This window comes from Chionomys nivalis, chromosome 11, assembly GCF_950005125.1.
Source record: "Chionomys nivalis chromosome 11, mChiNiv1.1, whole genome shotgun sequence".
NCBI lineage: Eukaryota > Metazoa > Chordata > Mammalia > Rodentia > Cricetidae > Chionomys > Chionomys nivalis.
In genome coordinates this window covers 46,906,224-46,931,700 of record NC_080096.1, presented here as the reverse complement: position 1 = coordinate 46,931,700, position 25,477 = coordinate 46,906,224, and the positions used below count along the sequence as shown (strand labels likewise).

At 43.6% G+C, this 25,477-nt stretch overlaps 1 protein-coding gene across 1 annotated transcript in view; it reads left to right on the top strand.

Moving 5' to 3' along the window:
• The window catches only part of Ror1 (receptor tyrosine kinase like orphan receptor 1), a 351,511-nt gene that overhangs the window by 160,709 nt on the left and 165,325 nt on the right, over positions 1–25,477 (top strand). The window lies entirely within an intron of this gene.

The following is a 25,477-nucleotide window of genomic DNA, read 5'->3' as shown; positions in this document are numbered from 1 at the left end:
CTACCATTCGACAAGATGTGCCTCAATGAGGCCTTCTTTAGATAGGGTGAGGGTGAGGGTCTAGAGGGGAAGGGGTAAGTTTCCTTTTTTTCTTACAAGTGTTTACTAATACTCTTTCAAAAAATTTATTAGTGTGCAAGGAGTTCAATTTTGTTGTTTTTTTTAAAGATGAAATTAATCTTAGTTGTTTTCTTATCTCCCCTCTCTCCATCTTCCTCCCTTCCTTGCGTCCCTCCACTCAGCATAGCCTTCTGTGTACTTTCATGTCACGTGTAACCTTTTGTCTTTTCTCCCTTTCCAATACCTCTTATTTCCCTCTCCTGGCCTCCTATCTATTAAAGTCTAGATGGGAAGGGGCAGTTTGAATGTATATTATGGGTAGTACTTGCAAGCTGAAGAAGAAGGTTGATTCAAAGATAACAAGGAAGTTTTAAGCACAGAGAATGTGAAACTAGATTCTCTACCTAAAAGAGAGGGATATAGAAGGAAGTGTACTTGGAAATAAGTTTCAGTTTAAGATGAAACTGTGCCAAGTGGAAATAGCCTTCAGGTTTCTGGCTATGATGTGTTTCAAGAGTGAGATCTGGGCTAAGCTCACAACTTAATATAATCATGACTACTGTGGTGTAATAGAGCATAAATTTGGTTGCCATAAAGATTCCAGAGAGAATTGGCTTATATGAGGTGACAGCATAAGCTATTGGAAGGGCATTTTAGGTTCCTATCCCATTGCTCCACCTTATTAAATATAAGTGAAGTCAGGATGGTTTTGTCAGTGTGTCTATATCCCACCCACAGAAAGAGAAAATAGAGTAGAGAGACCACACTCATCCCCTTCAAGACCAGACCTGGTCATATGATCACACTTAGCTGCAAGAGAGGCTGGCTAAAGGGTCTACATTCTAAATTATAATTCTGTTGTCTTGGAAGAGGAAGAGAGCTAGTATTCAGGCCCTCCAGTGGCCTTAGCCACACACAGAGTTGAATAAAGATCTGAGGTTGGGTGAAGCACAGCCAAAATGACTGCCACAGAGCTGAGATGGCTCAGCTTAGTAAAGCAAATTTGAGAATATAAAAAAACAGACGTAGTGGCGGGCCCTTGTAATCCTAGTTCTTGGGGAAGTGGAGACAGGTGGATTCCTGAGGCTTGCTGTTGAGATAGAGACCATATCTCAAAACAAAAATAACAGCCAACAACAAAATACAAACACAAAAAATAAAACCAAGGTTGATGTCTGGCCTTTACCCACAAAACATTACACACATGTGAATATAAGCACACACACAAAGAGAGAACATGCAACAGGGGTGATTAAAGTCAGGTAAGACTCTTAAGGCAGAGGAGGGGCCCAGGAAGGGTAGTCATATACAGAAGATACATAGTTGGAACAGGCTGGTGAAGACTGTGCACCAGAGATGTGGACAGATGAAACAGACCCTCTAGAGTCTGAAAGACTCGACTCTGGTGACAAATAGCTTAGGTACAGTCTAGCTTGCAGAAGCCATGGGAGTGGGACAAACCGAGATGGTGCGCCTGGGTCACACTGGAAAGGGTTAGCAGACAGAAGGACCTCGGAAGAAGGCAGAACCTCAGGGCTGCCGGGCTGAGTGAAATTTAGTTCACATGTCTGAAAGGGTTTGATGATACTAATTTACTCTTTTATTTTTTTTAATTGGAAAGAGGCTTTTAAAACAAAACAAAACAAAAAATCCTCTTAAGTAAAAGGAGTAGATCCTTTTGGGGAGTTAGCTAATGTGTGCATAAATTTTTTTCTTTGGCAGGTTTTTTTTTTTTTTTTAAATTCTCCTCTTTCAGATAATCTTATCTCAATTTGGAATCAGAAATCTTATTTATAGCTTTTCTGGAGAGAATTATTTTGAGGGGGCAGATTCTTTGCCCTTTGGACTTACTTTCTTTTTAAAAGCAGATAAGTTATCCCTCCTTTTTCTCAGGAAAGACAGTTGAAATATTAATTTAAAAACAATGATTGTACGCTGAAAGGGGACATAAATCAAGGCAGGCAGCATACTTTCAGCTGCCTCCTGTTTTATGGGCTTTTTCTCCTTTGTCTTGTGGAGGAACTCTGGAAGTTCCAACTCTATCTTCCCATGAGGACTAGATAGGAACTTAGCAACTTACACCCCAGCTCTACCTCTGGTGCTGACCTAGCCAAGGGCTTGGCACTTAAGACTTGGGAAAGTCTACAAGCACACTTGGTTATTGGAGTCATTGCAGGGACCATGGGGTAGATGTCATCATACATATAGCTTCGTGCTGGAGTTTGCCAGCTTCCTCAGGGCAATCTTAGGTCCTGCTGTTGCCTCAGCTCAACCAAGAAGAATGGGCATTGGAACTCTAAACTAGTCAGTGACAAAGTCTGGCTTTGAAGGTCATCTGACTCTGTAGCCTATGTCTGTATGCTTAGCCTACGATTATCTCTACAAAGCTCTGGCCATGGAGTGCTGTTTGGAGAGAAAGAGTAAGTGCTGCCCCAGGGTATCCCATGACTTCCTTCTGCTCTGCAGCCTGACCCCATGGCTTGTGTTGGTCATGGTGTCTTGCACCGGGGCCTGGCCAGGGCACTGCAGCCTGAGGTTGAAGGAAAGATGGGCCCTTTAAGTCTCTTCTTACATCTGATCTGAGCAAAGAGCTCTGCCATTCTGTATCTGCCTGGGGAGTCCCTGGGGTGAGTTCCTGTATGGGCACGGAGACCTTGCAGGATATTTGGCTCTTCTCAATGGGTTTACAACCAGCATCCAAACACACACCTCTTATTCCTAATGCACGCAGGGACTCACTGACAGAGGCTCAGAGCTCAGCCCTCATGAAGCTGAAAAGAAACTTGAGCAAAACCAGGGCCTGCCAAAACAGTAGGCCTTGATTCCTCTTGGAGCTCCAGAATCTAATTTCTACAGCAACAAGACTGAATGAGTTAACTTAAGGGAAGGATTTGTTAGGGTTCCCAACATGTGGCGAGCTTCAGTAAGCGCTATCTGTTATTTATTATCCGATGAGCCTAAGGTGGCAGCCTGGATTCCACCCCAGCCGTCTTTCGTCCAGCTCACACAGTAGATCTGAGGGGCCTGCCTGGTTTTCTTTCATTTATTTTGTGAGTTGTCCATAATGACCCTGATGTCTCAGGTGTGGAAAAGGCTTGTGGAACCAACGCTTTTGAAGATCACATTGTTAAAACTTATTTTCAACTGTCGTAATGCGATAGACGGCTATGGCGAAAGGACTCGATGTTGACTAACGAGCATCAAGGAAGAAATAGGTCTTCCTTGTCTTCCTCCAGTCCTCCGTACCATTTTTAAAATGACAAAATCATTCTTGGATACCCTTTCAAAACCGAAGCCCAGTTCCCACGCAGATGTAACAGAGCTGCAAACATTGCCTCACGGATGTTCTCGCAAGGAATGTGGTTTTTGTTAAGTCTCGTTCTTGTTGGGGTGAGCCAGTGGAAGCAGGAAGGAGTCCTGGACCCAGGCCCTGGCCTCTGAACCCCCGACCGGGCCAGATGTCTATTAAGGGAGCTCATGACTAGTGAGTCTGTAGGAGGCCTAGAGTTGGAAGCCTCGCCGAAGTTATCTGCGGTGAAAAGTGTGGCTAATGTCCACCATCACTGGCAGTTCCTTCTGATCTCCCGACAAAGCTTCAACTGACCTGCTCGTGGGAGTGTCTTGTAGCTTTATCTCATTGCAGGACCTTTGTGTGTGGAGTTCTCATGCCCATCACAAGCTGTTCATGTTGCAAGCAGGTGAGGCTTTCTCCTCCACAGTTCTTACCTCAGTATCTAGAATATCAGTTCAGTTATGGAGATCAAAGATGCCAACACATTGCCCCAACCCCAACTTGCATTTTCCTAGAGGTACAGACGATGAGGATCCATACCCATCCTTAAGTCCCATTCTGCTCTAGTCCCCCTCAGTGTCTCAAGGTCAAATGGCCAATGGGCAGGAATGGAACAGCACGCTGGTTGCAGGTCTTTACAATATACCCACTCTGCAAGTCTGTCTGTCAGTCTGACCGTGTGTTTGCTTCTGCATTTTCATTTGATTCCAGAGTTTTGGGACTTACCCTCACTGATGGCCAACTCTCACTGGCCTTCCATCGCAGGGCTTCCCGGAACACCTTAGACCATCTTGTGGCTGTAATGGCTTCTGTTGCAGCACTATATCAAGTTTACTTGACTTGTTTTCTTATGAATTGACATAGACTTATCTATGGTTATGTAAGTATGGCTGGAAAACACCCCATAATCCCTGCCTGTGTTTTCTTTCCTCTTCCATGGAAATTCCTTTGCTCATCATCAAACATGCAAGCAAGTAAGGAAGGAAGCAATCAAGCAAGCAAGCAAGCAAGCAAGGAATCAGTCAATCAATCAAGCAAGCAAGCAAGGAATCAATCAAGCAAGCAAGCAAGCAAGCAAGCAAGCAAGCAAGCAAGCAAGCAGCAGTATGCCAGTTAAGAAGGCTGCCTTCTTCATGAATCTCACTCCTACTGTCTAGCCCTATTTTACATCTGTAAATCTTTCTTGACAGTTTTGACCCAGAGCCCTGGGGTTATAGTTTTAAGAGAATGAACACCAATAACAGGAGGACAATGTTCACATTGCCCAGGACACATTTTTTTTTCTTTAAGTGCATGCCCTGAGTCCCAAGGGAAAGAAGCACATTTCCAGAAAGGATTGATATTTCTTCTAAACCCAAATCTAGTATCTCCCACAATTTAATATTTTACTTTCTTGTATAGAAAAGGTTGGGATGCAGATAGCAGTGTGGGACTCTCTGGGGCATCTGTGAAATCTTTGGGATGTTCTTGGCTTTCTGCTTCATCTACATCTATTGTAGTTTCCACTCTCAAGGTTACAAAAATGACATCTATCATATCAGCATTCCAGGCATGGAAAAGTCGAGTGGTACAGGACACATGAGGCGTGCGCCAACTTGCCACCTGCTGTTGACAGAAGGCCATTTGTTTGTTCCCAACTGCCCAGACTCAAAATAACTGTATTAATGAAATCACTGCTTGGCCTATTAGTTCTATATTCTTTTTTTTTAAAAAATATTTATTTATTTATTATGTATACAATGCTGTCTGTGTGTATGCCTGAAGGCTAGAAGAGGGCACCAGACCTCATTACAGATGGTTGTGAGCCACCATGTGGTTGCTGGGAATTGAACTCAGGACCTTTGGAAGAGCAGGCAATGTTCTTAACCACTGAGCCATCTCTCCAGCCCTAGTTCTATATTCTTATTGGCTAGCTCTTACATCTTAATTTAACCCATTTCTATTAATCTGTGTATCGCCACATGGCTATGGCTTACTGGCAAGGTTCTGGAGCATCTGTCTGCTGTGGGTGGCTACATGGCATCTCGCAACTCCGCCTTCTTTCTCCCAGCATTCAGCTTAGTTCTCCCTCCACCCTTCCCCCACCCCCCGCCTAGCTCTACTCTGCCCTATCACAGGCCAAGTCAGCTTCTTTATTTATTAACCAATGAAAGCAACACATATACAGAAGGACTTCCCACACCAGCCTGCCTTTGTAGCAGCATCTATGGAATCCCAGATAGTATTGACTTTGTAGCTTAATGATCAGAGCTTGGGCACATGGTCTCATTAGCCACACCTAGACACAGTATCACCCTTAATAAAACTGGGGTGTGGCTAATAAATAACAAATCTAAGTCAAAACAGAGTAGCTGCTCTGTCTCATGTGATTTGACCCATGGTTTGGATTTCTTATTTCCCTGAGAGCTCCCACATCTGGAACAGAACATGTTGCTCAGGACAGAGTATAAAGTAGCTTGAGTTTATCTCTGTACCTCCCAACATCTGAGTTCCAGCCTCCTACCTCCCACTTTCTGTAATAAATTCTTGATTCTGAGTGAGCAGGGATGCCAGCATTCAACCAGAATTTAGAAATATACCATAGTAAGTACTCACAGTCTCTTTTGCCCTGTCGTTCCTTCAAAACTTCTCTATTCCAAGTCCCCTTTTTGCTAGGTGACATGATTCCCTACACAGGAGGTGGGCACTCCTAGCTGATCTGCCCCAGCTTCTGTTGCTATCATTGTCTTTCTCTGTTCAATCTCTCCTCTAGCTAGGATTAATTCCCTTCCTTGAATCCATCATGACCTCAGGCAACACATCGACATCTCCCTGCCTCATTCACAGACCTGTCCCTGGCACAGAAAATCCCACTTGACACGACACAATTGACAAGAGCTTGTACAGGAAGGCTCCTTCTGAGGTTGCAAAGCCCCTCGAGTGCTGTGCTTAATGGCGTTGGTGCTAGCCTGCCTTCACCCTCTAGACCTGGGTGGGCTCTTGGAGGGCAGAAAAGTACATTTCCCACTGGCCTCTCTCCTTGTTGGATGCATGAAGACAGAGGTCCCAGAAAACATTTGTCTGGTGGAGATGGAGGCCAGGCACACTGTAATAGAGATGTCTCCCGCCTTCCTCACAGGACAAAGCCTGCTTGCAGTCGCTGATATATTAAACTTCTCCACAGCACTCGCTCCGTGGTCACAGCCATCATCGGAGAAGGACCTAGTTTGTGCAGCTGAAGGGTCTCTTGAGACACTGCCAGTCACTTGAATAAAATGCTGGGCTTTGTCTAATGGTTTATTTTCACATAGGAACAGGTCCTTGGCGCTAATCCTATTTGAGTCCTGGGCTCTGTGGAGCAGAAAGATGAGCCAGAGACCTCAGGTTTCATTTGTTGTTGAAGTTTGACCAGACATTTGGTGTAAGTGTGTGTCATGCATGACTTTACTTAAGTAATTAACATTCCTGTCAAGGCCCTGTAGAAGGGTCCTATGTTACCGAGTCCCTCCAAAGGCCACTTTAAACCTTTGAACTCCCAGCCTGTCTCTTATTGCCAATTGCAATATGCTTAAGTTTCATTTAAAAAATACAAAAAAAAGAATTTGATTTTTGGGGAGAAATATTTATTATTAAGAGAACTAACCTTGGAAAGTAAGGTGATTTCAAAATAAAAAGAGTAAGTACAAAATGTCGTGCAAGAATACTTGGGCAAGGAAATGTCTAAAAATACTTTTTAAGTTAAGAGAAAGGAAGAGTGTAGGTAAATCTGGCAATAGTCTTCAAATATTTGGGGGCTGGCATGAGAATAAACAAATCAACTTACCAAAAGACTGAAATCTTTTCTTTTTCTTCTCCCTCCTTTTGCTTCCTCTTTGTTACCCATCTTCCCTTGCCCGTGACCGCCTTTCCTTCATTCTTCTCTTCTTTCAGCTTCTTCTCAGGGTTGTTAAGAGCATGAGGCCTATGGAAGGAGAAGATGAATCTCATTTACTAAGAGACACCTCTTGAATGACTGAACGAAGGTATAGATGCTATCACAAGGTGATGTGGAGGCTGAGAGGCTGAGTCTAGAGGGGACAAGCCAGGAGTATGTCCGTTTGTGGAGGTCATGTGATCACAGGAGCTGATGGCAGAGGTCTGCTGCCAGGAGGGGGCGGTGGTCAGAAAAGTCTTCCTGAACTTTAGTGATGATGTAGCTGCATCCCAAAGAATAGTCAGATGAAGGGATGGGGAAAGCGCCTTGAGTGCAGTATGCAGCAAAGCCTGGAGGCTAGTGTCGGGGTACAGGCTGTGACCCCAGACTCTCTCTACTCTGTCTGTGGGAAAGCTGGAGAAGAAGGGATGGGGGATAATGCTGGCAAGGTTGGAGGTGGGATGCATGGCACTAGGCTTTGCCTGGAAGGCCAGGACACTGGGTGGGTTTTAAACAGGAGGGCTGCTCTGGTGGGTGTATGGACAATGGCTTTGAAGGAAAAGAGAAAGCACTTTTCAGTAGATTAGAAGGAAGGACTGAGAGGATCGGATGGAAGCTGAAACTGGGTTTGAAAAGAACTGGGATGTGGACTTGAAAGGTTTACTTGACTCGATAGAAGATGCTGCCATGTCCATTAGACTGTGGATTTCTTAGTAACGGATGCAATGCACTGTCTCTGTATCCTGCATCAGTATCTAGTACCTACAGTGGCTTAATTTTTTTTTTTTTTTTTTTTTTTTAGTAACAATTGCTTGGTGGGGATTTATTTAAGGCGTTATTAAATTGCAGTAGCCTACGCATCATAGTTGTGGGAGCACTGGTTGCCTTCCAACATCAGTTTTTCTTTTAGAAAAAGAACGCCAACTTGAAACTGATTTTGTTGCTTCCCAGCTTTAAAAACTGCGTTTCCCACATCCTCATAGAGCTGTGATGTCACTGTGTGAATTAGTTGGTTTTTTTGTTGTTGTTTGTTTTTTAATTTTTATTTATTTATTTTTTATTGATTTTTTACTAAGCTCTACATTTTTCTCTGCTCCCCTCCCTACCTCTCCTCTCCCCTTCAACCCTCTCCCAAGGTCCCCATGATCCAAATTTACTCAGGAGATCTTGTCTTTTTCTACTTCCCGTAACTTAGTTGTTATCTGGAAGTTCAAGAAAGTCTTCTGCTGCCCCTGCCTCCTTTTTGCTGTTTGCAATTCAAACACTGGTGGCTTCCATGGTGGGGGTGGGAGAGCAGAACAGGGGAAGTCTTCCCCTTCTGATTGTGAAGCTGCCTCCCAGTCCTAGATCACTTTGAGCAAGAAACGTACTTCTACTGCGGCTGCTTCTTAAAGGTTAATATTCTGGAGCAGTGTAGCTAAGCCTACTCCCAGAAGAAGCACCTAGAAATTGCTTTTGTGTACACAGTCCCCTTTGACATTAAACCGCACTCCTGTGTGCTGTGAAATCATCCGTATCAGACAGGGAAAGAAACTAAGACTCCTAAGTTTTGTTTGATTTCCTTACTCTAAATGCCACTCGGGTTCAGCCCTCTTTTCTGCCAGGCGACAACAAATGCCAGCCACACTGAGTCACCTGAACCGGGCCATTTTCACACACTCAATTTGGGTTGAGTTTCGTTGTACCTGTTTAACATCTTATGGCTTCCCTGGGATAAGTAAACCAGTTCCACCTATTGTGCCTGTACATGTGTGCACGCACACGCAGAGAGCTGGCCCTCCATGTCTGCTAACCACCTGTGTATAAAAACCGTAGTCCAGTGATGGTTGGGCCTGTACTTCAGATCTATAAATCATGCTAGTGACACCGTTCTGCACTTTAATAATTATTTACATAGCATTTGTGTTGTCGTGGGAAGGATGGGTAGCAGAGATGATTTAAAGAGGAAGGAGATTCATGGGCCATTTGCAACTATGTCACACTTTCTGTAAGAGATTTGCACATCTCTGCCTTATGGTATCCACAAAGGCATTCTAGGATGCTGAGGACCAGTTGTACGTGTGAAAAATAGACAGTTGGGCATCGTGGTGATCCTGGTATTTGAAGGCTAGGTGGAAGGATTATAAATTTGAGGCCAGTCTGGACTACTTAGGAGTTCAAGGTTGACTCAAACGGCATTGTGAGACCCTTAGACACATAAACAACCCGACACAGCAGTCCTAATGCAGTTCACTTCGTCAGGTATTTGTGGAAACCTTATGGAGCTCTCGGGCTGTACGAAGTGCTTGTGTTGGCTTTTGAGAGTTCAGAAGAATTTCTTCCCCTTCTAATTACACATGGATGGTGTGACAAAGCAGGCATGAATTAACCCGGCTATGCAGAGAAAGCCCGCATGCCCTCAGCAATGGCGCCTTCTGATTGTATGCCCGTGGAGCCTGGTGTCTCTGACAGATGGGATATGATTTAGCTCTTAGTTCTGTCTGCTGCCTGGCTCTTCTCACCTGTTGTGTCTAAGCATCTTGCTACGGGGCTAGCGGCCTGGCCTAAAGCTTCGGCAGCTCTTTGAACCTTAAAGTGGCTCATCAGTGGAAAACAGAAAGGACTTGTTAAAGGGTTCACTTAGGCATAAACTTTCTCCATGCCTTTATGCAACAGGTACAGGCAACAGAAAGCTCTAGCACTTATCACTACTATTTTACAAACACTTTCAAATGTGTGACATATAACAATGATTTTATTCTTTCAACTCTGCAAACTAGGAGTATATGTATTTTATAGATGAAGCCGCTGAAGTTCAAAGTTACAACCTCTACTTGAACTTAGCACAGTGAGTGTGTAGGTGTGTTGAACTCAAATCCATCCAGCTCAATATGGCTCTAAAGCTCCCCATTGGGATCTCCTGCTGCCTTGGTTAGTCTCTGATCTAGATACTCATAGCACGTTCCTACTGAGCCTTACTGCAGGGTGAGACAACCAAGCACAGCATTCACTCACAGCAAGAATGGCAATCACCGGCGGGTTATTATCATGAATGGTGGTTCCATGGCAAATGTTGGTAGTAATCGTAGCAAGATTTCTTGTTGGACTATCTTTGGATTGCCAGCCCCCAAATAATGATGTGGAGAATTATTATTAATTATGAAAGCTTGGCCTCAGCTTATGCTTTTTTCCAACTCACTCATATAACTTAATTAGCCCATATTTCTAATCTATGTTTTGCCTTGGGACTTGGTTACCCCTCCTTAGTAAGGCATGTCTGACTTTCTCTGAGTCTCTGACAAAATTCACACACCTAGATTCTTCCTCCTCCTCCTCTCTGCTCCCCGCTCCCCGGAAATCCCACCTATCCTCTCCTGCCTAGCTATTGGCTGTTAAGCTCTTTATTAAACCAATCACAGCAATACATCTTCACAACGTGTACAAATATCCATCAACAATGTTCTTACATTTCGCATTTCTCGATATTACATCTGCTTGAGGAAATGGCCCGTTTTGTTAACTTGAGAAAACAAACCACAATTTGTATTATTTTCTTTGTAAAAAGACGAAAACCCAGCCTTGGATTTTCAGAATCAAGCAATGGATGGGCCCTGCTCAGCAGAGTCTTTCACAGCTGCTTTTAGAACCCCTGAGAACTAGACTTGCTTGGAGAGGCTTTTATTCCCTTTTGCAGCTATTACTTCATTCAGTATAATCTTAACACTTTCCTTCCTGGGTCTTGGGGCTCAGAGTTGGTGAGATCGTTACATATGAGGGACAGTCCCTTTTAGGAGACTATTTCAGATTAGTTGACCAAATAGCAAGTTGTTCTTGTGATCTTGAAGCACAGTTGAGTGACAGTGATTAAAAGAACCATGCTACAGAGGGTTTGGAGTCAGAGTTAGAGTCCAACTCGTTATCTACTGTGAGACCTTGGACAAGTCGCCAAACCCTTCACAACCTCTTTAATACGGTATATGAGTGTCTTTGGCTGTGACGAGGGCTAAATCCTATGCTGGAGTCTGAATGCATTGCCTGCCACGAAATGCCAGACATTTGTCACTCACAATCCCTTATCATTCCGTTCTTCATATTCTACCATGCAATGTCTCAGGTGTGGTTGAAACTAGCGATCTCCTTTCTAAGTCGTGAAACAGGCAGGCATGAAACGAACAGCAATCGTGAAACAGGCAGGCATGAAATGGACGCTGCCCCACGGGTTCTGTTACCCAGAACTGTCAGAGCCACGGCCAGAATCCGCTTCATTAAACGTCAAGCTGTGCGTGTCGAGTCTGTGCCACCAGGTCTGTGCATGCTGCCCGCACAGATGGTAGGGCACACCCAGGCCGGCATGTTGACTTAGTCATCACCATGGCATTTAATGAGAACAGCCAGTTCTATGCTAAAGCCTGAGCTTTAGAGGAATAAGTAGATGCCAAAGTTTATATCATTCTTGCTGGCCAATCTAGTAGAGAAAATACAGTCAGCCTACCTCAGGTCTTCACCAAGCCAGCTAGGCTGAGGTGACATTTTAGACTAAAAGAACATAAAGCCTGAGTAAGTTTCTTAGGGTGTTACGCCTCCCACCAAAAATTTGCCTCCTACAAAATGTAGCACTTGTCTCCAGGTTCAGCTGGGCAGGTCCAATCCAGAACCTTTGGAATCTTTTTGATGTTGCTTGCCATTTTGTGTTGACTTGGCTTTTGTGTTCTGTTTTGTTTTGGGTCCTTTTGTTGCTGTTTGGTTGCTTCTGAAAACTTATCAGTAGAGAAATTAAATAATACTGCTTTGAGTTCATCAAGTTTTCTCTTTCATTTCTTGAATTACATATGGCGAGGCTAACTGGAAGGTCACCTAACATTGGACCGATGAGGTTGAAATGTTCTCACCGCAGGGCCATTTCATAGACCAGATGCTGCTGCCTGCCAGGGAGCCAGCCCTTCACATCTGTTTTCTAATGACCCTTGTGCTCCAAAATCAGACGGTTGCTGTCTCCTTGGATTAGGTGATGCCCCATCTGATTGGAGTCTCTAGATCTCTGTGGGATGTTATTCAGCTACATCAGGTTTTAGATTTTCTAGAATTAGGTCCTAGGGGGACTTGCTGCTGTTTAGGAGAAGCTCGGCCTAAATGATTGCTGTAACCAAAGGGTTTGGAATGATGCTGGTTGCACAGGAAGCACTCAGCAAGTGTAGCCATCCCAGTGGTGATGATTATCCTGCCATCTTGTCAAACTGGGAAGGTCAGTTCTTTAGTCCTCTATCCAACTATCGGGATGAGCATAAGACGTTTCCATTTCGTCTTGAGAAATGATATCATGAGATCCCAGGCTGGCAAAAGAGTTGGTGGGTGACATAGTGATACTATCTTACAGAGGAAAATAGATAGGGTTCCTTGTAACTCCTGTCAGTCATTCTCTGGAACTACGTCCGCCTTTTGTGCTCACTCGCCATTTCCAGGATTTGTTTCAGAACCCAGCATGTGGGAGACTTTCCGTTAGCATTGAGCTCACCTAAAGTGATCTTCCTAGTCTTCAATCAGCAATTTATTATTTATGACACTTTATCACTAGAAGCAGTGATAAAATCAGCTTCATCTCAGCTCCTTCATTCATGATTGGAAAGGGTAGTGAAGCTGTAGGATGTCAGGAGCCCTTGTGACATTTGGGTGCCCGTAAACTGGCAGTGTGCGGCAGCATTTTATGTGCTGTACTTGAACTCTTTCTATTGCTGTGATAAAGGCTATGACCAAACGCAACTTGGGCAAAATAAGAGTTTGTTTGACTTACACATCCTGATTGTAGTTCATCATTGAGAAAAGCCAAGGAGGGAATGAAAGAGAATAGGAACCTGGAGACAGGGGCAGAGACCCCAGAGGAATGCTATTTACTGGCTTCCTCCCCATAGCTGGTTCAGCTTGTTTTTTTAAACAATTAAAGACCACCTTCCATGGGTAGCAGTGGGATGGGCCCTTTGATATCACCCAAAAAATTGCTCCACCCCTGATTTGCCTATAAATCAAGTCTCTCAGTTGGGACTCCATTTTCTCCAATGACCCTAGCTTGTGTCCACTTGATTTTAAGAATGCACCAGCGCCTATCCAGGCAGCAATATGAAAACAGACTATAGATCGTCACAAAGTATCCTGAAAACTGAATTAGACAGAAGTTTCAGAAGCCTCCCTTAGAAATGATGCTTTCTGTTTGCTTCATGTTGTGCTCTGAGAATTTAGAAATCAGTGGGAGTCTCTCAAGGGAGACTCCCTGTCCTCTCTTCTTCCCCTTCACTGTGTGTGTGTGTGTTTGTGTGTGTGTGTGCGCACGCGCATGTGTGCATGCATACATATGTGCATGCATAGTTTAGCATCTATTTATAATTTATAGGTAGAATGGCAAGAATATTTTCTATCCGATCAAGAAAGGTAAAGTAGTTATTATATCTGACCTAGTGATTTGCTTTGGGGTGGAGATATTTAAGACAGAGATTCTCAATGTAACCCAAATTGCTCTTGAACTCATGAACTTCCTGCCTCTGCTTCCTGAGTACTGAGATTGGAGGCATGCACAACCACCTGATACCCAGTAACTCACTTTGTGGAATCTGTTCTGGAGATGTGTTTGAGAATCTAGATAACAATTTTCAAACGATAAAGTTATTAGTAACATGCTATTATTTCTGGTGCCAAAAATGAAATAAATGCAATCTCAGCTAATTGAAAGTGCATATTGAAGTAGAGGGAATAACCCCAAATGGTTGTGTATTTCTAGATTTTGAGATAATAAAATATTCTTATTCTCTTGCTGACATTTCTTTAAGGGATTTGGAGGGCAGACAATGAGTATTTTCATATGAGAAACTATATTTAAAATCTTAGACTTTTCTTAGAGTAGATTTTGTTCTACTGACTAGTAGAAACATCAGCACTAATTTCCCTCTTGCACAAGAAATGTCATGCCATAAGTGAGAGGTCTCATTGGATTCCCTCCCCAAGTTTGTTTGTATGTACCAAGTAGTCGAGGGCTTGACGGGAGGACCTGCTCTGAACAGTCCTAACTATGTACTCATGGAGCAGCATGCTGGGCTTCTTATCTGCAGCCCTGTAGTTTCATGAGAAAGAGATAATTTATGTGCAGCTCATGTTTCCTTTTCCTGTCCCATAGATTCTCTCATCTCTCATGGTTGGATTTTTCTCTTGACTCTCAAAATGTCACCTGGATGTAGAATGTCATTGATGTCTCCTTGAAGCCTGGGCATCACTAACAGGGTGATTGCCCATCTGCCCATCCTCAGGGTCTTCCTGAGCTACAAACTCCTACAAACAGTGGTCAGACAGCATTCTCTGGGGATCTTAACAGTCCCCTAAAACTCCTGACTAGTCCAAAACTGAACTTCATGTCACTTCTGTGCCCAAACCAACTGTTCATCCTATGTTGCTTGCCTCTGGAGGTAACTTGATAATTGCCCATTGTCTGAGCCAGAAATCTCCACTCCTATATTCCATCTCTTGGAATATGTAGTTGTATTGAGTTCCCTCTTCCATGGATATGGTTTATTGTTTCTTTCTTTTCTAATCTTCCTTCCCAGGCTCTGTTGCTGCTGATAATTTCTCCCGTCCTAATAAAAACCTGTTCCTGACTGAAATGGTGGGCGTCCACCGTCTATGCAGCAGTTCCTGTTTGGATGCCCTCTGTCCTCCAAGGGCACTGAAGTCCCTCTCATCTCATCCTACTGGTTTCTGCAGTCTCAGGGTCTGCCTCATTCCTTATGTCAAGCTAAAGTCCTCTCTTTATTTCCATAAGATATTCGGCTTCTTTTATGATCGTATAGTGACACATCTTTGTCTAAAATGGTCCTCTTTTCATCTTCCTTCCTTTTCTCATTCATCAATTAGCTGGACCATCTTAATCCATTCTTTAGATCAGAATTCATCTGTGATTTCCTCAGTGGGTGTTTCTTGAACTCCAATGTCTAGGTTGAAGACTGAGCTGATGAGTTTTAACTCTCAACTTGACACAACCTAGAATCACCGAGTATCAATGGAGGAATTGCCTGGATCAGACTGGCCCATGCAGCTTGACGACCAATTCATTCGTTAACTGAGATGGGACGACTCAGCTTGAACAGAGTGGTACCTTTCCTAGGCAAAGCCTGAGGGTGTGAGAGTGAAGAGAGCCCTCTGAGCACAGCAGAACTCAAGCAGGCATCGTGGGCACATTTGTTTCTTTCTGCCCTTGACTGTGGACGCTGTGTGACAATTGTCTCAAACTCCTGCCTCTGTGGCTTCCCTTAAATGATGCCTGAACCTGTGTTGTAAATCAAACAAACCTTTTGTCCTCTGTTGCCTCTGGTCAGTGTGTTGTAATCACAGTGACAGAAATGAAGCTGAAAAAATACCACCTGTCTATCTCACACTGCCAGGGCTATTTTCCTTCACCTGAAGACATTGTGCTCCATTAGGACAGGGCCCTTCACAGTCGGTGTTTCTAGATCTAGGGCAGTAATAGATAGTTGTTGGTACTTAGTACATAATGATGAAAAGGGATTTTTGTTTCTTTAGGTTACATTAATGTGCCACAATGATAAGTTTATAATAACTAGCAATTGATGAATAATAATAATGAGTTATACTGTTGCTTTATTCCTTTCTGGGCCTGTAGTTGGACTTTTCTTCAGGACTGCCAGATCACAAATAATGGCATGGGGACTTATTATGAAAGCTGGGTCAATAGTTTAGGCTTGTTTCTAACTAGCTCATATAACTTTAATTAACCCGTTTCTATTACTTTGCCTTCTGCCTCGTGGCTTTATTAGCACATCTCCACAGTGCTCATCTTGCCTGTTCTGTGTTTCATGGCGTCTCCACCCTTCTTTTTTCCAACCTCCTTTGTGCCTGAAAATCTTGTTAGCTATTGGCCATTCAGCTCTTTATTAAACCAGTCAGAGTGGCACATCTTTCCACTCTACAGGAAGATTATTCCACAACATGGGACCAAACACTGCCTGTGATTCTTTCTTAGAAATTAGGAAGTTCTTCAACCTCGCTGATCAATTGATCCCAGCTGGCACCTCCCCTAATCTCTAGACCCTGCTTGGATGTGTCAAAACTCTAAGGTTATTTACATTTAAAAAAAATCTGAAACATGAATAAAAACAAGCAGGCCTTCCATGCAAGATTGTGGCCAGAAAAGGGAGTGACCAAATAAGAGTAACTGCTGGCTGAGATGTAACTGCTGAGAGGTTCTTTCATGGAAACATCTTCTAACATCCTAACATGCATAAGTTTGTCCCAACAATGTTATAAGTTGAATATAATCATTTTCATTGTCCACATGAGAAATCAGAGATCCTGAGACATGGCCAGTTTGTGGACTCAACAGAGAATGGAGAACCAGCTTAGGGAGTCAATCAAATTCCACATACCCACGGCCTCTCTTCATGAACTATAAAGAACGTTTAGCTCTAGCCAACAAGGCTGTTGAGTTGTCCTTATCTTCCCCTTCTCATCTTCCTCTTCTTTCTTCCCCTCCCTTAGACATTGTCTTCCAGTTGCTCTGGAATCCAGTCTAGTCTGATCTCACTGTTATTTCTAGAGTAGATGTATATATTCTTCATGAAAGGCAATATAGTGACTTAAAAGTGGTCTCCAAATTCAGAACCTGCACTTAAACCACAGCTCTGCCACTTAGATCATATTTGACTTCAGGCAAGTCATTTCCCATGCCGTCCCCATCTATCCAATGCAGACAATGATACTACAGAACCGCAGACTGTTACATGGGGCTGACGTGTGTGGTGCACTCAAAACAAAACTTGGCTGGAAGCAAGCACAGTGTGCACCTGAGTTTTGCAGTTTGAGATGATCCTAGTAATGTTTGCTCAATGCAGTATTGAGGCGTGGTAGTTCCAGGGTAACTAATAAGGTGCTGTAGAAGCCTACCCAATTTTTCCTCTCACGTGGACTTTAAATACACACCCTGTATAAAATATAACTCCGGAGGATAGAAATAAATCACCTGTAAAACCTCACGTGAAAGCTGCTCATGAATCACGTAAAAATGGGGCCGAGTGTAAAGATGGCGTACAGATTGGGTTAAAGCCCTCCTTGTAAGCTTCTAATGAGTGGCTCTGGAAGGGCCGGGTATGCAGTGTGTGTGGTCACTGGGATCAGGCTCTTTATCTACCTGAAGCATGTGAGTAGGAGGAACTGATGGAGGCTCAGAGCTAGTCAGCAGATGATGAAGCCTTTGTTCTCAGATTCAGCCGGAGGCTGGGAGGAAATACACCATGGTGTCGCCATCCCCAGCAGCCATGGTTTTCTCTTCAACTCTGGCCATTTGTTTTGCTTACAATTTTCTAACCCATATATCAGTAGAACCTGACCATGTGCCTCAAGGTCCCCAGGTTACAAGGCATTTCCTTCTTGAAGCTATTTCTGAGTCCTTTAACTGCCTGCATCTTCCATCTTTGGGCAATGCTCACTTCTCATGACTGCCTGCATCTTCCATCTTTGGGCTATGCTAACCTCTTCTGTTTATCTTGGACCTTGTTGTCAGTGTTTTTACTGGGTGTTTGCCCTGTCTCTGGGCTCCCAACACCATAAATTTTCAAACCCATTCTCTCACTTAACCCCTAATACAGTTCTGTGAGTCCAATGTTCCCATATTCACTTTGCTGACAGGTAACTGAGGCTCAAGTGAAGTTTGCTGCAGGGGCAAAACCACACCAGAGGGGCTGCAGAGATGACTTAGCAGTTAAGAGTACTGACTGTTATTCTAGAGGACCCATGTTTATTTCCCAGCGCTCACATGGTGGCTCACAATTTTCTGTAACTCTAGGCCCAGGGGATCCAGTACCCTCTTCTGACCTACTTAGGTACCATATAAGAGGTATACAGATAGACATTAAAGCAAAACATTTGTGTGTGTGTGTATGTATGTACATATATTCTATTTAAAAAATTATTTATACACATATATATAATGAAATCTCATAGGAAAAATTTTAAAAAAACCAAAGCCAAGGCAGAGGCCAATGGTGGAGCCTCTGTCCTTTACCCAAGGTTTCCTGTCCGAAGTCTGGTGTCATATGCTGCTCAACCTCATATCTCTACATAGCGTCTGGATGTTTGGTTCAATATGTTTTTATATTCATTCAGCTTCTCTATTGACCCAGCAAAATGGTATGTCTCAGACACCCACATTAAAAAATAGAAAGAGATCTACAGAAGGAATTAAGGTGACATTTTAATGACATTTTGACTTCCCTTAGTAAGCTAGCAGGAAATAGGGTTCACAAACCCCTGATGTCAGCAAGGCAGGCAGCAACAGACAAGCAATGAAGAAGGCTGAGCGTGATCCACTGAGAGATTGCGAAGCCTCCCTCTGGTGGACATGCTCACTCTGCCCAGTGGAAGTGACCAGCAGTTAACTACTGGTTGTTGCTGTGGTGGAGTACAAGCTTTGTATTATGGCTTTTTTTTTTTCAAGGAAGGCGGAAAATTTAAGTTTGGATTTATTTGTACTATTTCTTTATAGTCAAGTTTTGAAAACTATCTTAGTTTTTAAAAAAGACTGAAAAGCTAAAGAACATGTGGTACGTGTGGTTACTATGTGTCGCATTGAAAAGCTGCAGGCCAAACTGAGGTGCTGCCCACAAGGTTTGTATTTTCAAGGTCGAAAAGCCAGCACTATGGCACAGTAAAGCCATCCTTTCTCCTCTTGGTCCTCATTAGCCAGGATGTGGGTGTCACTGGCCTGGAGGCTGACCTAAATTTGCAGGTCTTCTGGTGTCACTCCTGACCACATCTGCCCCACTTCCTTCCCTATCCTAACAGAGATGACTGACCTGTATCCTTCCTACGGAGTCCCATGCTCTGGATCCTGCTCTCTAGTTCACATGGCCAGCTTTGCTGCAATGGGTTAAGGTGCACAGACGGCACGCCAGTGTAGCCCTTGAACTGTCCAGTAGATTTATGTCTTTGCTGCCTAGGGAAGCCCTATCCCTGAGCAGGTGGTATCTGTGAGAGTGCAGTTCTGTCCTGGGGTCTCTTGCCGAGTCCTGGAGGAAGGTAGAGGTTAGGAACGACTTTAACAGAGATCTACAGAAGCAGAATTCATGATGGCCTGTTAGGAATTCTCTTCTTAGCTTTGTGATTTAGTGACTACAAATAAATCGAACTATTGTTCTTTGAAACTATAATGCCTGGTTAGTGTTAGGGATGTTTGATCACTGTGTGAAAATGTGTCGCTGTTTTACCTTGCCTGCCTACGCACCTTCTAATTGGTTTAATAAAGAGCTGAGTGTCCAATAGCTAGGCAAGAGAGGATAGAAGGGACTTCTAGAAAGAGATAGGAACTCAGGGAGAAATCTGAGAGATGGGGAATTCACCAGAGAAACACTGAGGGGTTAGACATATGGTTGGAGGAAAAGAAATGAGTCACGTGGCAAAACATAGATTAACATAAATGGATTAGTTTAAATTATAAGAGCTAGGTGGGAACAAGCCTTAAGCTAAGGCCAAGCTCTTTTTTTTTCTTTTTTTAAGAGTTTTTCTTTATTTGACAATTTTTTATTGACTTTTATTGAGCTCTACATTTTTCTCTGCTCTCCTCCCTGACTCTCCCCTTCCCCCTTCAGCCCTCCCCCAAGGTCCCCATGCTCCCAATTTACTCAGGAGATCTAAGAAGTCTCTTTGTCATTATTTACGAATTGGTTGTCCAAAGAAAGTCTGGTAACAGGTGAATGATCGCTATATGCTTATATCAGTGTATCATACCTCTGGTATTGGGATTGGGCCCATGGTAGCTTGAGGTGTGGTTTAAGAACTACCAGTACCAGGTTTACTGGGTGTTTTGAAGACTGTCAGTGCGTCTCGTTCCTTGGTGTGTCATCAAAGGGTCTGCTGTGGTTACGGATCACTGCCCAATCTTGCTACTCATATAGATATTGTATGAACAAGTCATATCCAAAGCCTGGCTGTTAAGTTGTCCCTGATATCCAGTTCTATATTTTTGACCTGGAGCAGAAGTAGGTGAATTGTCACTCTGTGGCCTATGTGGTCAGATGAATATGAACATCTCTCTCTCTGAACCCCAGAGTAACTCCGTATTTGTACCAAGTACACAGTAAACATTATGACAAAGTTGGCTTCCATATTCCAGTTCATATCCACTTTTTCCATGTCATCTATGTCAATAGAGTTATTTTGTGCTGGGACTGACAGGTTTCAGACAGTCATCACAGCTGCCTTTCCAGGCTCCAGTGGCCATGTTTCTATCAGCCATCTTATCATGTCCATCCTCATCAAGTGAATACAAAAACATGTAAGGAATGCCCTTACTGGGACAAGTTCAAGTGATCTGATTACCAGAAGAAGATCTATCTCTCAAAACCTGGTACTTGACCAAGTTTAGTGCAGATGAGTTTAAAGTCCTAGCAGCTAAGAAGTGGTTTGTTCCCACTGGCTATGTGGTCATCAGATATATCCTTAGTCACGATGCCCTGGACACACAGTAGATTTGTAAGGGCTTTCACTGTGATTAGTCAAACATGTTTGCGAATAAATTTAATCTCCCTTCTATTGAAAAAAATGAGTCAATTTCTGAGTTTCACCCCAGTTCTCTGATCCAGGAGTATGGTTTCTGCAATGTTCTTTCTAGAAATTACAACACAGTTTTACCATTTCCCTCCATTCTCCTTCATTCCTCTGACAACTCAAATCCTTTCCTACTGTCATGCTGTCTCTCAAGTTCCTAGTCCCTTCTTTAATCATCTGTTTGTGTGCACATGGGCACAAATATATAGATTCAGTGGTGCTTGAATGGATGTGTTTTCAGAGTTTACCGCTTGGCATTAGATAACCAATGAGGAGGCTCTTCCTAGGGGCAAGACTCGTTCCACTCTCAGCATCCTTTAGTTGCCTGCAGTTCTTTGTTTAGGGGTGAGGCAGCGAGATTGCCCCCTTCCATGTTAGCATGTCTGTAGGTAGAATCTCAGGAGATTCTGCTCATGGTGTTTAATCTGTATCACGTGACGAGGGAAGCAAAGACCTCATTATTCCATCTGCTCTATTCTCTTGCAGTGTGTTTGTGAGGTACTGGGTGATTTCTCAATGTGTTGGGCGATCACCACTCTTTCCAAGGATGTTTTGGGCACTACATGGATGAATACTTTTTTTTACTTTCAAAGGGTTTTTTTGATTTAACCTTCATACAGCGTTTGTGTGTTTCATTAACTCCCTAACTCATAATTTTGTGAGTTACTTTGCTTAATAGTCAGATTTATTTAAGTAAAACTGTGAATCAACTTAGAAAAGAAGAATAAATCTTAGCTCCAGAAATAAAAACTGTAGAGTGTAAACAGGTGATATTCGGGAAGCATTTAGACAGCTGAAGAGTTTCCGAGCAAGGACTGAAGATGAATTAAGGTGGAATTAAGTTCTTCCTGGCCATGTGCCCTTGGGCACATATCTTCTCATAGCCCAAGTTTCACTTTCAGAATAATCAAAGTATTAAAAGCCAGTTTTGTTGGGCCATGGTGAAAGTCCTTTGAGAAAATATAAATGAAAAAGTGTGTTCTGAGCGGTCGGGAAATATTGTTGAACGCGAACATTACTGGACTCTTCCTGAAAGTTTAATTGAACATGCATGTTTCATGTGGACACTGCATGATCCTCCCCAGAATGTTAGAAATATGAGCTGCTATTTTCTCATTCCTCTCTCTGCATTTACCAGATAATAGAAGGGGAGAGCCCTGGATGGAGTGTGAATATTTGGCTTCTAGTTTGAGTCCGCGCTACCTCCAAAGAGACAAATCCTGTCTCACTGTGCTCCAGTTTTATAAGCTGTAAAGTGAATTTCCACTAATAGGCTTGCCAATGCTTTCCCCCAGCCCAGCATCCTATTTGTTCCTGTGCTCACTCCCCATCACCTGTAACACATGGAAACTCTCAGAACATATGTTTAATAGCATCGCAGGTACACTACGCTAGGGTCACCCAGCGGACTGATTCGCTTTCAGGCCTTCATGTGGCAGTGCAAATGGATGAGAAAACAAAAACCAGAAGATCCTAGAACAGGAAATCTGGAGCCTCCTCAGCGAGAGATAGTTCCCAAAAGAATAAAGGCTGCTTCTCTCTTTTAGCACCGTAAATTGGCAGTGTTGTGCAGCTCGCAGTGGGATCACACCAACGTTAGATTGGAGATCGAGACATAACTAGTTGCATCTGTTCCCTACTCTAATAGAAGTAGTGATGAATCTGTATTCTTCAAGCTCATCTTCAGGCTCTGACAGAACGAATTAATTGCTGTTGTGGCATGGTTACCTGGCGGACAGCTCCAGGGAGACAGTTTTTTTCAGGTCAGCTCTCTCAGTTAAGCAGAAATGTTTTTCTCATGCTGGAAGTATAAAACAGAAAAATGGGATAGTGAAATTGCTGAACACACACGAAGTGGTGCCATGGTGTCCCCACCCCGTGCCAAAGCAAATTTCTGAGCCTTATGTAATTTCTCCTTGGCTGTGAGGTCTCATGATCCTGTCTGAGGTTGATATAGCGGGCTTTGCCTTAGCCAGATCCTGCCCAGCCCTCCCTTGGTGGGTGACATCTTGTAGGCATTAGGGACCCATGATGGTGATTGATGAGAAAAACTTGTATCACTTCAGCTCATATCCAGTGTCTGGTCATCTCTGCAAATTCATGCTGGGGGCAGGGGTTGCTAAAAAAGATAGTGTTTATTGGCAGCAGAGTAAGTCACAACTTCCAAAGGCACATTCGTTCATTTGGAAAATATTTGTGATCATTCCCTGGGCCAATAGCACTATGGGGAATTTTTTAAAAATGTATTTTATATGGTTTAAAAAATTATATGGTAGGGATTTTGCTCTTGAGGAATTTACAGCTCTTTGGTGCATCAGGGTAGGCGAGGGACTTGTTTGCAAGTTGAAGAATCAGACAGTGTGGCAGTAGTAGGGGTGTCGGGATAATCTGAAAATAGTAACTCCAAAATTCTAAACTTTCTGACCACTGACATGAGTCCACATGCGGAGAGTCTCCCGCTTCACCTTATGTGACATGTCACAGTCAAAATACAGCTGCTCCAAAAGCATTATGTGAAATTGCCTCCAGGCCATGTGTGTCAGATAAACATGAAACAGACATATTTCCTGTTTTCACCTGTATGTTGTCCCCTCCCCCCCACTGATTCCGTGTATGTATGTCAGTGGTACATTGTACAGCCTGAAGAAATCTGAAACACGTCTGGTTCCAAACTTCCCATGTCAGGAATTCTTATGATGTAATAGTAGAAGCCAAATCTACCACCAGCTTTTGTCCACTTGCTCTGATGGAGGCAGAACCTGCAGGCTCACAGCCTCTCTGCCACTTCTTTCTCGTGATTTCCGTGTATTTTGCAGTTATAATGAGACCAGCTCACCCTAGAGTGGAGCCAAATGATGACTCAGGACCAACAGTCCGTGTTAGTCCCTGTGACAAGACACCCGAGAGAGACAGCTTAGGTGGAGGGGAGTTTGTTTTGGTTAACTGTTTCAGAGGCTTCAGTTGGCATCACTGGAGCTAGGATTATAGCTGGGCAGAGCCTCCTGTCAGGGAATGCGGAGCAGAGCAGGGCTGTACATCTTGTGGAGGCTGGGAAGCAGAGGCTCATAAGCAAGGTCCCCATAGCCTCTCCCAAGGCCCACCCTGATGCCATCACTCCATTTCACTAGGTCTCACCTCCTAAAGGTTCCCGTAATAGTGTCACAGGCTGGTGACCAAATGCCCTCAGGAACATTTGAGATCCTGGTTGGCAGTCTTCCTCCATCTGCTTCTCACAAATGATTTACCACGATCATGATGCTGCCAGGGTCCTGAGAGAAGGGGGTGCGCGTGTGTGAAAGTTCAGAGAAGGTTGAGGTTTCCCAAGAAAGGCTAAGTGACGTCTCTCTATGACCAAGTTGTTATCTCTCCTTGCTTGGAGAGGGGTCCATAATCTGATGGGCCATATTCTGAAAGAAACACCCAGTGAGAAGAGACCTACAGCATCCACATGCCCAGGGGGTAGACTGCACCAGAGGGTTGATCTCATTTCTTAAAAGCCAGTTGTCTTGGAACACTTTGCCTAGACGGAAAAACTCTCCTGGTCCACAGGAGTGAAAAGACATGGCAGGTAGGCAAGGGCCTGATTCCAGCCATCAGCGTTAGGCTTGTCTTGGAGAGCAAAGCTCCTCAGCATAGAAGTGGGGGGATCCTTGGCCATCAGAGACTCGTGCTGAGTTCCCTGCTCTGGTGCACCTAGCCGCCACTTCCATTCAGGTCACGCACACACCTGCCATCCCTTCCTTTGCAACCTGTCCCCTGAACAAAACCTGAACACACTTTGCCTGCTGTGTTCTAAGTGTTTGGATCCCACCACCATCCTTTTGATTTTTTCTTTGTAAAGATATCCTGTCATAGTAGCAAATAAAACTAAAACTAAACTATAAAATCAGTAATTAGAATGTGAAAGGAATAACAATACTGGTAACCCGTAGTGAGTGCCCTTTCAGTTGCCTGTCATGTGTCACCTCAATGGATGCTCTGCAGAACCTAAATTACTGCCCTCCATTGGCCAGGGAAGGAGACGAAGCTTGGAAAGGTTGTGAAAATTCAACGTTGCACAGCTAGAAGAGTGGGGAGCAGGGGACAGGACCCTATTCTGTTTCCCTTCAGAGCCCGAGATTCCTTCTACTTGACCACATTGCCTATAAAACAAGGATGGTAATAGCAGTTGCAAGGCTGGCTTTGCAGGCCTGCGGCGAGGATCAAATGAGAGAGTAATTGGGAAAGCACTTTAGAAATTGCAAAGGACTATATAAATATATGGTATTATTCTAATGTATCACTGGCCTACAAAAACACTGCTCAAGCATTGCGTTTAAGGGAAGGCACACCAGCCCATTATTCAATAAGATAACACCACATGTGAGCCTTTTATCATCGAAAGAATGTTTATGAAGTCCACAAAAGCCAAGCCATTAGGAAGGTTTTGTTTTCTGGGTAGACTCAGCAAACTTGGAGCCGGCTCAAGAAGTCTTTAAACAGTCAGGAAGTAAAAATGAAGAGAAGCGTTTAGTGTCAGAGAATTAAATGTTCTTTCATGGACTCCGGGAGTTGAAAATATACAACGTTTGATAAGTTAGACGGTTCCTCGGAGAGTCTTTCAAGTAGTGAATGGGGATCCCGTTGGCACGAATGGGAGTTGTAACAGTGATGTCAAATGA